The sequence below is a fragment of the Cupressus sempervirens genome, chromosome 9, assembly GCF_028749045.1.
Source record: "Cupressus sempervirens isolate cs-2001-9-10 chromosome 9, ASM2874904v1, whole genome shotgun sequence".
Classification (NCBI taxonomy): Eukaryota; Viridiplantae; Streptophyta; class Pinopsida; order Cupressales; family Cupressaceae; genus Cupressus; species Cupressus sempervirens.
Window position 1 is genome coordinate 183,950,864 of NC_143126.1, and position 15,643 is coordinate 183,966,506.

Consider the following 15,643-nt stretch of genomic DNA (forward strand, 5'->3'; position numbering starts at 1 on the left):
AAAATTAATTGGATCTAGTATGAAAAGAGTTCCATATCTAGATTGTAGATTTAGTTCCGACAGTTACAATAGATAAATCCCTAAACTGTGTGAATGCTTACAGGTTCTAGTTGAAATCACTTAACAAGGTAAGCTCGTAAATGAGTGTTTGAAATCCTTTAACAAGGTCTATCTTATAAGATATGTTTATACTTTTAACAAGGTAAAAACCACTCCTAACAATGTGAACCCTCAGTAAGGGTAATTGTATGTCCCTTACAAGGAAACTCACTCAATGTAGCAGTGGGCTTGTAGTTTTCATCCTCTAAAAAGGGTGTCCATGACACCAAAATCATTATTTTATTTATGATGATTGTGGTGGTTTAATATTATTATCTTTTATTTACTAGCATTGGTTATATGCTTTATTATTTGGAAGTTCATATTTTAGTTTAACAAATTTGTTGTTAAAGTTTTAAATTACCTTTTCTTACCTTTTTATTGTTAAAGTTTCAACCTATCTTCTAACTACTAGCACTCTGATCTCTAGTGCTCATAGCGGTAAGCATGCCATTGACCTACCTTGGCCAAGGATTTATTAGGGCACTATGTACCCAATCACCCACTACTCGACTTGACAAAAAGACTACATTAAGGACTCTCACGAGCTAACATAATTGCTTTTTATAATTTACTTTCTTGTTTGAGTTATTGATGTTTCCTTCTTTTATCATGTAGGAGCATCCTTTATTCATACCCTTCATCTCAATCATATTGGTCTTCCTAGATGATTCATTGGGTGGATTTATGAGTAATGTTAATCACAACCGATAATCTTCCTATCTAGCCTTGGCTTATTAAGATAAATATGAATTCATAACTTATTATGCATGGTTAACTCTTTTCCCATTCTGGTGTTGGCATTTCAAAAGGAAATCTAGTAATGTCTAAACATTCATATAATAGCCAGTATATCTGCCATTTTGGGATTGGTAAAATAATATGATAGTTTCCTTTAATCAATTTAGTAATCAACCATTATAGCTTGCTAATAGACATTGGTGCAGAATTTTGGTCTTTACAAATCTAAATCTCTAAGGTACAAAATTCTCATTGCAAGAAACATATTGAAAAATGCTTTTGTATAAGTTTGCACCTGTACTAGTTTATATTTCAATAATACTTTCAAGAAAATATAAATATTGCAATTCGATACAATCCTCTTGTTCATAAGAAGATCATTCTTTCATTTACAATCAATAAAATAACATAGGAAAATATTTAAATTCTTCAATCATGCATTACAATCTATTTGTAAAATATATTGATTCATGTCCAGAGGTAACAAAATGACCTAGTTAATGGTCAGATTTACATAATATGAGCAGCTCTAGTTGATACACAAAATGCCTTCTCTAAGAGGCTTCAAAATCTAATGATGATTATGCAATAATGTAAGAAACTCTAAATGCAGATGCCTATAAGGGTGTATCAATTGAATGGTGATTCAATCATGAGGCACAACTATATTGACATAAATGTTTTCAATGCTAAGTAGTAGAAGTTAAATATTATTTTTGAGTTTGGTGTACATGATCAACTCAAGATCATGGATACATAATATGAAACAAATACTCTTGTATCCCTTCTACAAAACATTAATGTTTATTTTGTTAACATATCATGTATGATGATACAGAGTAAACAAGGGAAATGATTATGCCTAAATTATAAGGGACTTTATCGTGTACTAGTAAGTTCCTTATAATTGGGGTTATTGATCACACTTACTTCCTAAGGTAAATGTATACTAAGAGCACTATCAATTGACCATTCATTAGAATTGGCCACCAAATAAATCTTCAGTTATAACCTTTTTCTACAGAAAAAAGTCTGATCGATCGTTGACTTCAACTTTTCCGTGGAATGAGAGATCAATTAATTAAAAATAAATCTATTAAAGAGATCAAAATTCTTCTCATGCATTCTTATCTGAAGTGCAGCAGATTGATTGGATTCTTTAAGTTATAAAATCAGCGTAGAATCAAGAAAAAGTTAATGCAAGAAAAATTGTAATTTGCCATTATTATGGTTAGTGGCCATGTATTGCCTCAAATTTATAGTAACAACTAAATGACTGTAATGTTTGAGGATGAAGTGGGCGATAGTATTTGATTCTCATTGTGGAAGATTTATGGTTAGAATGAATGCTCCCCTGTATTTACCACACAAAATCCGCTGCAGAGTTTAGTACAATTCCTTCAAATATAATCGTGCAATGCCATCCGTAGGCCATCTCAATCTGAGAGTATTGTGTAGAGAGGGTTGGTTGAAGGAGGCATTAACAACTAATGGAGGTTTTGCATTTGCTAGCCATATTTTTTCCCAAAATAAGCTTATCGACATGTATGTCCAATGCAGTAGTTTAATCAGTGCGCGTCGAGTGTTTGACGAAATGACACAGCGAGATGGCTTCTCATGGAATGTGATTATTGCAGGTTACCGAAGACATGAGTATCCTAACGAGGCATTGTCCCTGTTTTATCTAATGCAACAAACAGGTGTCCAACCAGACGAATTTACGTTTGCTAGCACACTCCCAGCCTGTGCAAAGGTACGAGCTTTGGAACACGGCATGGATATCCATCAAAGAATAATCCAGAGAGGGTTTTTGTCAAATGCTATAGTTGGAAGTGCCCTGATAGATATGTATGCAAAATGTGGAAGCCTTCCGATGGCGCGCAAGGTATTTGACAATATTCCTCAAAGAAATGTGGTTTCGTGGAATGCGATGATTGCAGGGTATGCTCAAAATGGTATTCTTGACAAGGCTTTAAGGCTTTTTGAAGAAATGCCTAGGCGAGATATTATTTCATGGAATGCGATGATTACGGGATATGCTCAAAATGGTTCTCTTGACGAGGCTCTAAGGCTTTTCCATAATATGCCTCAAAGAAATGTGATCTCATGGAATGCAATGATCGCAGGATATGCACAAAATGGTGTTCTTGATGAGGCATTAAGTCTTTTCAAAGAAATGCCTGAAAGAGATGTGGTTTCATGGACTGCAATGATTGCAGGGTATACACAAAATGGAGATCTTGAGGAGGCTTCAAGATTTTTCAAAGAAATGCCTAATAGAAATGTGGTCTCATGGAATGCTATCATTGCAGGATATACACAAAATGGGTTTTTCGAAAAGGCCTTGGAGGCTGTTAAGCAAATGCAATCAGCAGGTGTACAGCCAAACTCGAAGACATTTGCCAGCATTCTCCCAGCTTGTGCTGAAATGGGAGCTTTGGAACATGGTATGGACATCCATCAAAATATTCTCCAAAGGGGTTCTTTTTCAAATGTTGTAGTCGTCAGTGCCCTAGTAGACATGTATGCTAAATGTGGAAATTTACAAAAAGCACGCGAACTGTTTGACAAAATTTCTCAGCGAGATGCAATCTTATGGAGTGCAATGATTGCAGGACATGCAATGCACGGCTTCTACAAGGATGCATTCGAACTCTTTAAACTAATGAAGCTCTCTGGAATACAGCCTGACCATGTTAGCTTCGGTTGTATTTTACTTGCATGTAGCCATGGAGGTTTAGTGAATGACGGATGTAAGTACTTCAATAGTATGACCGACTCTCATTGCATTATACCTTCAATGGATCATTATGTATCCATGGTTGACCTTCTTGGCCGTGCTGGTTATCTTGAAGAAGCTCTAAATTTTATCATCAAAATGCCAATTGAACCTGCAGTGGTTGTGTGGACATGTTTACTCGGCTCTTGTAGATTACATAAGACTGTAGGGTTAGGAGAATTTACAGCAACTCTTCTTTTTGAGTTGGATCCAAAAAACTCTACACCTTACGTTCTCTTGTCAAACATCTATGCAGAAGTCGGCAGGTGCGGTGATGTTCAAAGGGTAAGAAGATTGATGGAAATCAGAGGAGTTCAGAAGGTACCTGGATGTAGTTGGATTGAAGTTCAGAAAGAGGTACATGTGTTTTCTGTAGTTAACAAATCATACCCACATACATAGGAGATCAATGCAAAGTTGAAGAAATTGTCTTGGGAAATTAAGACTCTGTTTTCCAGAACCGTTGGCGACGGCATTTAAAATGTTAAAAACGTCCCGGGTACAACTGTTAGAGGAATCAAGAAACTTTCCTGCATGTTTGAGTACCGCGCTGCCAGATTGTTTCTTCAATTTCAATTGAGAGAAACTCTCATGGAGATTATGTCAGGCATGGTAGGAACATTGACTTGCACTATTACAAGGTCCATTGACAGACTTCCTGAGAAAAGATGGAATCGGGTATGATATCTAGTTTCCAAATGATTATTTTTTTCTAATTTATCGAGTTTGATATGCATCAGATACTTGATACAGATACATATACATATGTGTACTGATGAGATATTTGTTCAAGTCTTAAGACCTCTTTCATAAGCAATGGAAGTGTCGTGACATTTATCTGTTTTTCAGGAGGCCAATACATTTTAGAAATCAAAAAGTGGAGGTGCGAGGAAAAGGAAAATGTTAAAACAAAAGAGATAAATGGTCGAAAGAAATGCAAAGATGCCTGGCCAGTTGAAAATGTGAGTTGAAGGTTTATTCTAATGAAATACTTGTGAGTAATGTCGACAATGTGACATGTATATTAAATATTTTATATTATGTAACTGAACAATATTTTGCGGAAGTTAATGTAACATTGCAAAGGTCTTCAATTTGAGTGATATATTGAGAAGGGTGACAAATTACTGGGTTTATAGAAGAGATGTATTCAATATTCAATATTTTTGGTTATTAGTTCCTGCCATGGCAAAGAACTCTTGCTGAGGCAAAAACATTAAACAGTGATTCAAAAGTTTTATTTGTATCTAATAACATTGCTTCACTTTTCTATTATTAGATTTCCTTGCTTCACTTTTCTATTATTACATATCCTTCTAATTTGTTAGCAGGAAATGATAACTTTTAATGGATGTCTATGCATTGTGCAATATGAATTTTGCCAATTTTCCATTGGCTAAATAAAAGGCTTTGCAAATTTTTATGCAAGAGAACGTGCAGATACAGAAGGAAGGGAGAAAAAGGGAGAAAATTGAAGACTTGGGTTTACCGTTTTTACACGAGACATGTCAGGACCGTGACAGGTGTCTATTTTAGCAAGCTGTGGTTGGCGACATGTCAGATAGCTGACAGATGCATTAGAGATTGCATGAAAACCTGTCTGTATCAGAGTATTTCAGTGGTTATTGCTGACAAGTTGACAACAATTACAAATGGGTTTGAGTAACACATTGCATTCACAGCAGTCCAGATTCCACATGCCTTGACTGCGCTAGGATATTTTGCAATTTCAAAACATTTCGAACGCTGAGGAAAGGAGATTTTGTGTTGTTTCTCTTGCTATTGTTTTCTTCCCCTGTGTTATCAATTAGAGAGAGCGAAATGTTTGTGCTAGCTGCAGGTTAATGTAGAAAACCTATAATCAGTAAAATTGTGGAGCCGAACAACTTGATGGCAAAATTGCACATTTCCTCAACACTTCAGTCTTTTCCATTCATTGATGTCTCCGACGCAGTTTAATGACTTCCTTATTAGCTGACATTAGTACAAGACAGATCTTCTGACCTGGGTAAGCACAATGGCGTGAGCTTTTCTGTAAATTCCTTATACTGTTTTACCAGTGGAACTTGCTATCTTTAACCTATGCTGCGGCACTCTTGTAATTTGCTACAACCTTGGTTCTGAATCCTCTGTTGCAAGAGAAACAAAAACAAACAATGAAGAGTACACAACTACAGAAGAGGAGATAAAGCCCTCAAAAATGGCTTCCCTTACCAATGCCCTAACTCAATATACTAAACTCTATATTGTTTTATTTTTGTTCATTGTAGGCAATGCTCTTTTCTAAATTCAGTATCCCCATTAAGAAGAATTATATTTAGAATGAAGGTACTAAATATGTTTTTTTTAATAGTTTTATCTTCCAATCTTAAGTATATGAAAATATTGTCAGTGTTCTAATAATTCCAAACTTAAGATTATGTCTAGTGGTCTTTCTATAATCTATCTACAGTGTATTCGTGACTTAAGATTTTCAAATTGTATATTTGAATTTGCTAGATATTGTATAATAGTGAACTTAAAGGTTTTTTTCCTGCAAATCTGGAATTAAATAACTTGCACAATAGAAGAAATAATATAAAATATTATATAAAGACTTGATAATAGTGAGAGTTATAGGCCACTTCGAGGGGGCAACCTCCGAATATCTCCAATGAGAACACACTTCACCATGTGATGATGAAATAAAACTCACAACCTCCTATATATACCTATTTATGCTTAGGTTGAATAGACACAACCCTTCATAACACCTAGGCCGACCTACCTACCTAAATTATAATATAATAATGATAACATGACTTAATTAAAGATTAATATAGCCACAAGTTGACTATTCATAACCCTATATACAATAATATTAAGGGTGTAGCATGCCCCCTCTCTTGAAAGAAGCATTGTACTCAATGCTAACCAAGTGTGGATTCTTTTGAATGAACTCCTCATCCTCCCATGTGGCCTCTTCAACTAGTAAATTCTTCCATTGGATGAGATACCGAGTCAGGGTTTTGTTCCTTAGCTTCTTTGTGCGTGTTTGAAGAATGCACTCTGGTTCCAATTCAGCCGGATGTGAGAGATATGAAGATCTTAAAAAATTGTGTAGAAATAGTAATTCTGCAATAATTTCCTCAAATATGCTCCAATTCCTCTAAATTTTGGACAATAGCTTCTTTAATATGTTCTTAAAAAACCCTTTAAAAATCTTTGAAAAATTTGCTAAAATCTGAAAGTTATGCTCAACCCAAAATTGCCTCAATGTTGAGAAAAAATCTTGCCGCTATGGTGCCAAGATCATGCCCTAATACCACTTGGAATGAAATAACTTGCACAATAGAAGAAATAATATAAAATATTATATAAAGAATTGATAATAGCTGAGAGTTATAGGCCACTTCAAGGGGGCAACCTCCAAATATCTCCAATGAGAACACACTTCACCATTTGATGATGAAATAAGATTCACAACCTCCTATATATACCTATTTATGCTTAGGTTGAATAGACACAACCCTTCATAACACTTAGGCCGACCTACCTACCTAAATTATAATATAATAATGATAACATGACTTAATTAAGGATTAAGATAGCCACAAGTTGACTATTCATAACCCTAATAATAATATTAAGGATGTAGCAAAATCCCATCTTAACTGGTATACTAGACTTGATATATGGAGCCCATGTTGATAATTCATTCACTTAGGCCTTGAGTTTTAAGCTAATGGTAAAGACTGTTTAAGAGACCAAGTTGATTTACGTGTTGGACTCTACTATTCATTTATAAAATGATTTAATAAGTTAAGTTGAAGTTCTATTTTTCTGGAAATTGTTATTTAATTATTGATGGGATTCAATGGTTCATTTTTAGGTATGTAGGCCCTCTTGTACTCGTTTGCTTGCCAAAAAACTAGAAAATCCCTTGGAGGGATCCTCAAGCATTCAGAAGATTCATGCTCATGAAAGATGATATAATGACTGAACAAATGGTAAAAAATTCGCACAAGTTTTTTTTTTTTTAAATTTTTTTTTCCGCTATACTAGGGTTTCATGTGTCTCCTATGTATGGCTCTCTGTTTGAGCTTTCCTTCTATCATCTCCATCTATCATTCTGCATTTGGTGTGGGAGTTTTTTAGGGCTAGTTTATAATGGCCCTGACTAGTGGTGACCCAGTAGTTGATACTGGTGTTCACACTGTTGCTTCGGACAGCCATGGTGCCTCCATTGAACAAACATCCTTACAAGTTTGTCTCGAAGGTCTTCGATGAGGTAATCCTGATATTATCCTTCATTTGCAAGAATTTGATGCTACATGTGAATGGTTAGAACAACATACTTTGATAGGGTATTTTGTGGGTAGGACTCCTCTTGAACCCATGCTTAGAGAATGGGTTAACAAGAGCTAGACTCCTCATGGAGTCCATCTTGACGTTGTGCAAAACCTTATCAAAGGTTTTTTAAATTACACTATGGTAACTCGTCCCAGGCTGATGCAGTTTTTGGCAATGGCCCTTGGTCAATTTGTTCCTCCTTGCTTGTTTTCCAAAGATGGTTGCGAGACTTTACAGTCTCTGATGACAAAAAGCTCAGGGTGTCTGTTTGGGTTGAGTTCCCTGGTCTACCCTTGCCTTGCTGACCATTTATTGAGTCCATTGCCAACACTCTCAACAAAGTTGTTACTAAGGAACACAAGAAGTTTTTTAATGCTTTCCCTTAGAAATGTGTTTGCGTTGGCAGTCGAAATTGAAGTAGAACCTAAAGGCTACAAACATTTCCTAGGTGGCAACACTTTTTCCATTCTTCTTTCTTTCTCTTCTCCTCCCTCCCCCCCCTCTCTCTCTCTCTCCCCCCCCCCTCTCTCTCTTTCTTTCTTTCAACTTGGATCCCTACTCCATGTCGGGATGATTCTCACTCACTTCTTCTTTTGGTTTTTGTTCTTGTTCTTTTGCGGACATCGTTTGTTGTTCTCCTATTTGTTGCTTTCATAGTTGTAAGTTCTTAGTCCCATAGACCTCTTTTGGTCTTTTGTTGGACATTAATAGATTTATCTTATCTTATCTTATCTTCAAGGATCTCAAGGATTATGTACAAATTCAATTTGGTTACCACACCTTCTCTGAGAAGGTGCTCTATTTGAACTTGCACAACACCTATTCTAGGTGTCAGTCGACCGAATGCAAGATTAGGGATTGCCCTTTGGTAGTGGCTAGGATTAAACCCCCAACCAAGGATGCTCTTGTTAAACTAGCAGAAGGAAAACAAAAGGAGGAATGGACCACTGTCGGGCGCAAAGGCAAGGCTTCCTCGACTCCCAACAAGATGTATGCTACTTTAGCTTTCGTTCCTCCTATACAGACAAGAGCCCAAACCTCAGCCATTATAGGGTCAACGACGGTTGCACCAAAGTCAAATCCTATTGTTTCACATGTTTCAAACCGTATTGTTTCATAGGGGATCAAGGTGGTTGTGAGGGCTACCATTCCTGTAGTGGTTTGCACTCTAGTTGCCGCATCTTCCATTGCAACATAGAATGTGTGGCATTCTCGTTGTCCTCCTGGACATGCTGAGAAACCAGAAGAGAAGCGACATACTATCATTTCAGGAGAGTTTCCTTCTGACTCTACCCTAATTTCTACTTTTCCACAAAATAGCTACTCCTCTCTTGAGGACGAAGAAGATATGGAAGAGTTTTCATGAATTTTTTTAATCATGGAATGTGTAAGGTCTTACAAACCTCTCCAAAAAGTACTATGTTAGGGATAACTATCATAGACATGGCAATTTAGATTTCCTTTGCATGCAAGAGGTTAAAATCTCTAGTTTCATGCTTTCTTTTGCATATCGTGTCATTTGGTCGGACGACATTATGTTTTCTTCTCAGCACAAAATTGGTATAGGTGGTGTAATTACTCTCTTATCACCACATCTTCATTTTATAATTTCACATGGTTCTGACCCCATGCACATAATTATTTGGATTTTGCTTTCTATCAATAATAATTCCTTTGGTATAGTTAATGTTTATGCTTCCAATGATGTTGTGGAAAAATCTCAACTTTGATGTTGGATGGCTGAGAATTTGCCTCTAGCTACTTGGGTGATATGCAACGATTTTAATATGGTTGAGTTGGCTTCTAACAAAGAGGGAATTTTTCCTTTTTGTTGGACAACTAGGGAAAGGGAAGCATGGTACTACATGCACAATAAATTGGGCCTTTATGATCCCAATACTAACTATCACCAATAGAGTGGGGTTTGGCACACTTGGTCTAGTTTTCAAGTTGGCTTTGACCGCATTTTAAAATGTCTCAATCATGCTATTATTACTGCATAATCTTTTTTTGCCTTTTTTGAGGATCAAGAGTTACCTGCCATTCCTCTACTAGATGTGATGTTAGTAGACCATTATCCCATTTATTTTTCCATTTTTGGCAAACAATTGTCGAACGAGCTGTCAGAACACAGTTTTTCCTCAACACGTCAGTGGTGACGCATTCTTCCACTATTGCTCACATCCTACGTGTCTAGAATTTAGAGCCATGTCCCCACTCTCAAACAAGTTGGATTCAATAGTGGAATGATGCTATTACCAGTACCACTAGATTTCTTTGCATATATCGGAGGTAGTTGGCAATTTTTAGAAAAGGGTCTTATGAAGCCAATACCAAGGCCCTCAAGAAGGCTTATGAAGCTCTTACCCTTAACCTATTTGATGTTGATTTACAAATCCATCTTGTAAAGTTTAGCCATGATAAATAGATTGTAGATAACTATGCTGCTCGGGGGGCCCAAATCAAAGCTCGCCTCCATTGGTTGGAGGTTGGCGATAAAGCTTCTAAAGAGTTCTTCCAAGCTCTCAAAGCCTGTCATACCAACTTTGGGATTAAAAAGATTAAACAGGGCAATATTGTTCTCTCCAATCTCCTTGACATCCTACAAGATTTTGTGCATCATTATGAAAATGTTTTTGCTTCGTAGGGAAATTTGGTTGCTTGGGAGGAAGCTCTCAGAAAGTGTATTTCTGTTACTTCAAACCGCCTAGTGGTCGAGCAATGAGCTTTTTGTGAACAACTTCTCATCATCAAGGACCTTAAAGAGGCTGTCGTTTCTATGGCAAAGGACAAGTCCCCTGGGTGTGATGGGTTCCATTGTGAAATTTATAAACACCTCTAGGAGTCTATTGGTCAAGACCCTCACAAAGTCTATTTGGAAGCTTATCATACCAAGAGCCTAGGAACCATTATTAACAAAGGAAACATTAAATTCATACCTAAAGCTAGTAACCCTGAGGATATCTATAATTGGCAGCCCATCACCTTACTTAATGTGTCATACAAGATCATTGCTAAGGCATTATCTCTTAAGATTATACATCTCCTTCCTTTAATTGTGCGACTAGAGCAAATTGGGTTTATTAAGTCCAGGTATATTCTTGACAACATCATTACTATTTAGGAAGCCATGGAATGGGCTCGCAAATCCAATCAGTAGACTCTGTTTTTGAAAATTGATTTTGCCAAAGCTTATGATCGAATCGAATGGCCCTTCATTTTGGCTATTCTTCAGGCTTTGGGGTTTGGCCCTAACAATCTTTAGTCTATGGAGATGCTCTTGGAGATGCGAATGCTTATATTACCATTAACAGTTCTTAATATGAAGCCTTCGGGCTCTTTCGATCTATTCAGAAGGGTTGCCCTCTAACTCTAGCTTTGTATGTTCTTGCTATTGAAGGGTTTAATTATTTACTAGCCCACTCTATTTTTGTTGGTTTGGTTCATGGAATTTCCTTGTCTGAGTCTTCTTCCTAGCTTATCAATGAGCACTTTGCTGATGATTCTTTTCTCACTCTTCTAGAGGATGAGGAGAACATCACTAATTCTTTGCAATGCTTGGACAACTTTTGTCAAGCTTTTGGTTCAGCTATTCAATGGCACAAGATGCTCTGTTATAGGTAATCTTTTCTTCTAGCCCCACCTTGGCTTGTTCAATTCAAGTGGAAATGGGTCACTCATAGGGATATTTTCCACTTTTTGGGCATCCCCTTTGCTTTTCAAGCTTCACCACTGGACTTGTGGAATGTTGTGCTCGTGAAAATTGAAGAAAAGCTTGACTACTAACTTACTAAACCCCTTTCTCTTGCGAGGAAATTCAAAATTTTCTCAAAGGTGCTGGCGAATACTCATGTTTATTACTCTTCATGTTGGGCTCCTTCCAAACTCTCTTACCTCAAGTTGGAATGCTTGCTCTGTGACTTTCTTTGGGCTACTAGTTCTGATCACCATGGTTTTCACTGAGTTGCTTGTAATTTTTGTTGTCTCCCCAAAGAGTTTGGAGGTCTTGGCCTTCTTTCCACTCAGAAAAAAGGGCCCGCACTCTGTGTTAAGTAGATTATTTGTGCTATCATTGGTGATGAAGCTTGGAAAGTGTTGGTTCAATACTGCATCACTTCTAGATTTCCTGTTAATAGGCCTACATGGAAGGGGATTAGCTTTCATACCCTTCTCGTCATGTGGGAACCTATTCATAACCAGGGCTCTTTTGTTATCAAGAGCATATGGAAAGCTTGGGAAGCTGTCAAGCCTTGGCTTCGCTAGGCTGGTGATGGGTTTCGAGATGGCCTTTCTCTGAATCAATAAAACCTTTGGTGGTCCCTGTTGTTTTCCATTCAAGACATTCCTTTGTCCAAGACTCAAGGAGCTAGTGCTTTGTGTTTTTTCAAACATGACATCAAGACTCTTGAATACCTCTTTTCTAGGGTTTCTATGAGTCTCAAATCTTGGGATGATATGCAAGTCCAATTCTACCTTGCTCATCCAGATCGACAAACTTTTGATCTTCCGCTCTTTGCAATTCAAGATCATTTGGTTCACAAGGTGGGAATTCAGTCTATTTGACCTTGGTGGAAATATTGGAAGTGGTATCGTGCAACGACCTTCACAAGTTACAAGCCAAGCTTAGGATATAGATGGCTTTCTCCCCATCTTCCCCTGATGGATACTCTAAACCAACGATGGAATCTGGTCTTCTCCTTATCTTTGGAGGATGCAATTTGATATTATTTGGACTGCTATTATTGAGCCTAAGATTGCCCACTTTTCTTGGTGCCTATTGTTTCAAGGGATTCCCCTTGGGCTGCAGCTCAAGCATATTAAGGTTCTTGATCCTCGGTGTCCTTTTAGTGGGGATCCTAAATCATTTTTGCACATTTTTTGGTTCTATAGGCATGCTCAAAATTAATGGCCTTGGATACATGATTTTTTAAGCCTTTCAAGCAAGAACCCTTTTCTTGGCATATGGTTGTATTAGGTGATTCCCCTAGGATCCCTAGGAAATTTTCTCAGATCTATCATACCTTGAGGATGAAAATTTTGTTTACTTTATGGAAGGATAAGAATGCTATTTCTTTCACTCAAAACTTTCTTGATATCAATGTGGCCATGTACACTAAAGCATACATTTGTAATAATGTCATGATGCAGATTCAGGTCCAAGCTAACAAATTGGCTCTAGAGATGGCCCACCTTTAGAAGTTACTCAATCATTGGGGTAGCACTCCTTGCACAGTCACCAGAGTGCCTCCCGATGCCTCAAATGATCATACTCTACCTAGGGGCATTGTTGGGGGTGTAAATCCTCTACTTTCCCTCGCACATGCCACACTCATAGGCTTCCTACCACTGCTCTCCTAGTGGTGGCAATGGTAGTTGGCAACACCGCTGCTCAATGTCTCCACCTTGCCATGGGTTTGGCTGGTCCTTGGGTTTAGTGGCTCCCCCTCCTGGTGCTCCTCCTATTGCTTCTGGCAAGTGGCCTTTCCACTTGAATTTGGCTCTCTCTATGCTGCGGGCAGAGGAGAAAGATAAAGACAAGGTTACATATGACACTGTTAATGGTTGGACTATTCCTAGTTTGCCTGCTAATCCTAGGGATGACTGGGGTTTTAATGATTGAGATGAACCACCTCCCTTGACTAGCACTACTTTGGCAGCCTAAGGGGTTGCTTAAATCTTTTTATTGATGAATAGTTGTTGATTTTGGCTATGACCATGTGAACTCTCACAGGGTGATCTTGTATCCCTCGACCCCTTTTTTGTGAATTTGGAATTGGTATATTAATTTATTAATAGACAAGAACTATTCATAAAAAAGAGAGAATATAATGGATGGAAAGCTATAGGATATCCAATTGGCTAATGCAAAGAGTTCATATGTAAAGTTCACAAGTAATAGTCATATTCATTTCCTTGTAGCTAGCCGTAGTTATTGGTAATTTAATAGGGAACTTTCCTATAAATAATTTGTTGCATATAGATTTGAGAATGAATGACCGTAGGCATTAAGCCCAACAATATAAGCTAGAAGATTGGAAGTATTTTGAATGGAAGTTGGAACAACATTGTTGTCTTTTGCTATTGAGTCATTTTATTAATATTTTAATTAACGATTATTTTAAACTTTATATTGTCATAGTTTAGTTTCATATAAATTGAATTTTTCAAATCCCATTGAATGGATGGACACAATGTTGACGTGACAGTTTTGTAATGATATGGTTTTACTATTTTGCTTTAATCATATGGTTTTACAATTTCAAGATGTTTATATTAAATACAATAAATGTCTTTATCTGTTTTATTTTCTAATGTACCTCTTTCTAACAAAACCATTTGAGGATCATAAGGTAACTTAGCAAATGTTGATATGTTGAAGGGCAACCATCATTATTAATCTTCCCTCCAATAGTGTGTCTCTTGGTTTCATGAGACCTCTCATATGTAATGTAATTGGAGCTTATTTATATGTTGCTCCAGCTCATTTGTAAAACATCTTTTTATATTAATACAATACTCTATAGTCTGGACATAGCCACATTTATGGTGAACTAGGATAAATCTGGTGTCATTCTTTTCTCTTCTTTAATTGTAAATTTATCTGTTGTTTTCTCTCATGCATTCAAACCTTTCAATGGTATTAGAGAACTAGTTGTACATGTTGGAAATTGGTGTTGAATTTCTGGAAAGATGAAGGATGCAAAAGTGGAGAAATTTGCAGGCAAGAACTTCAGTCTGTGGAAAGTGTAGATGCACTCTTTGCTGGTTAAGCAAGACTTATCAGTTGCAATCAAAGGAAAGTCTAAGAAACCAGCTGCAATGTCAAATGAAGATTGGGAAAAGAGTCCCATAGTAACACGAGGACACATCCCCCCCATTTTTTCCCCCATGTCCCAGAGAGTTCAATGCACCAGGGACTTCATCCCCCTGTCCCCAACGGCGGTGCCAAATTCTGCCACCTCCACTAAGGATGGGGGACATCCCGGTATTGACTATTTGCAGATTCAACTATTTATGTTTATTGTTTAATGTTCGATGTTCCAATTCAATGCAATTTTCAAGTATTTACTCTTTTATATCTTTATATCTTATATTGTAATACATAGTTTCATAACTAGTAGTTTAAATACCATATATATATACCCCCTCCCATCCCCCACTGTCGTCCCCTCACCGTGCCCCCACCATCCCCAAATTAAGGCCCCTTTGTCTCCCTATTCCAAAAGCTTGCCCCCTTGTTCTGTTGTCCCCCCATCCCCAAGGGCAATGTAACTATGGAAAATACTCATAAGAAGGTGATGACATCAATTTTTCTCTTCTCTTCACAAAATGTCTTGAACAGAAAGATAATGAAGGAAGTTTGGGACAAACTTCAAAGCATGCATCAAACAACATCGACTGCAAATAAAATCTTCATTATAAAGAAGCTCCACAAGCTGAAAATGAAGGAAAAGACTACGATGTCAAATCATATAAATGATTTGAACACTTTATTAAGTCAAGCAACCTTGGTTGGTATGCCTCAAGATGACAAAGCCAAAGTCACCATCATGTTGTGTTCCTTACTGGATAGTTGGGATCTTGTAGTTACAACAGTAAGCACTTCAAACTCCATGAAGACTAAGTTGGTCTACAATGAAGTTGTTGCCACTTTACTTAGTGAATACATGAGGAGTAACAAAGACTCCTCAT

At 37.2% G+C, this 15,643-nt stretch overlaps 2 pseudogenes across 1 annotated transcript; both read left to right on the top strand.

Annotated features, from left to right (window-relative positions):
* Window positions 1-1,993: 1,993 nt before the first annotated feature.
* Window positions 1,994-4,760, top strand: LOC149538083 (pentatricopeptide repeat-containing protein At2g13600 pseudogene; annotated as a pseudogene). The gene is made up of 2 exons (XR_016355969.1): window positions 1,994-4,297; window positions 4,469-4,760. The product of XR_016355969.1 is annotated as a pentatricopeptide repeat-containing protein At2g13600 pseudogene (transcript).
* A 3,008-nt stretch (window positions 4,761-7,768) lies between these two features.
* LOC149538084 (U-box domain-containing protein 45-like) overlaps window positions 7,769-15,643 on the top strand; it is a 110,413-nt pseudogene continuing 102,538 nt past the window's right edge.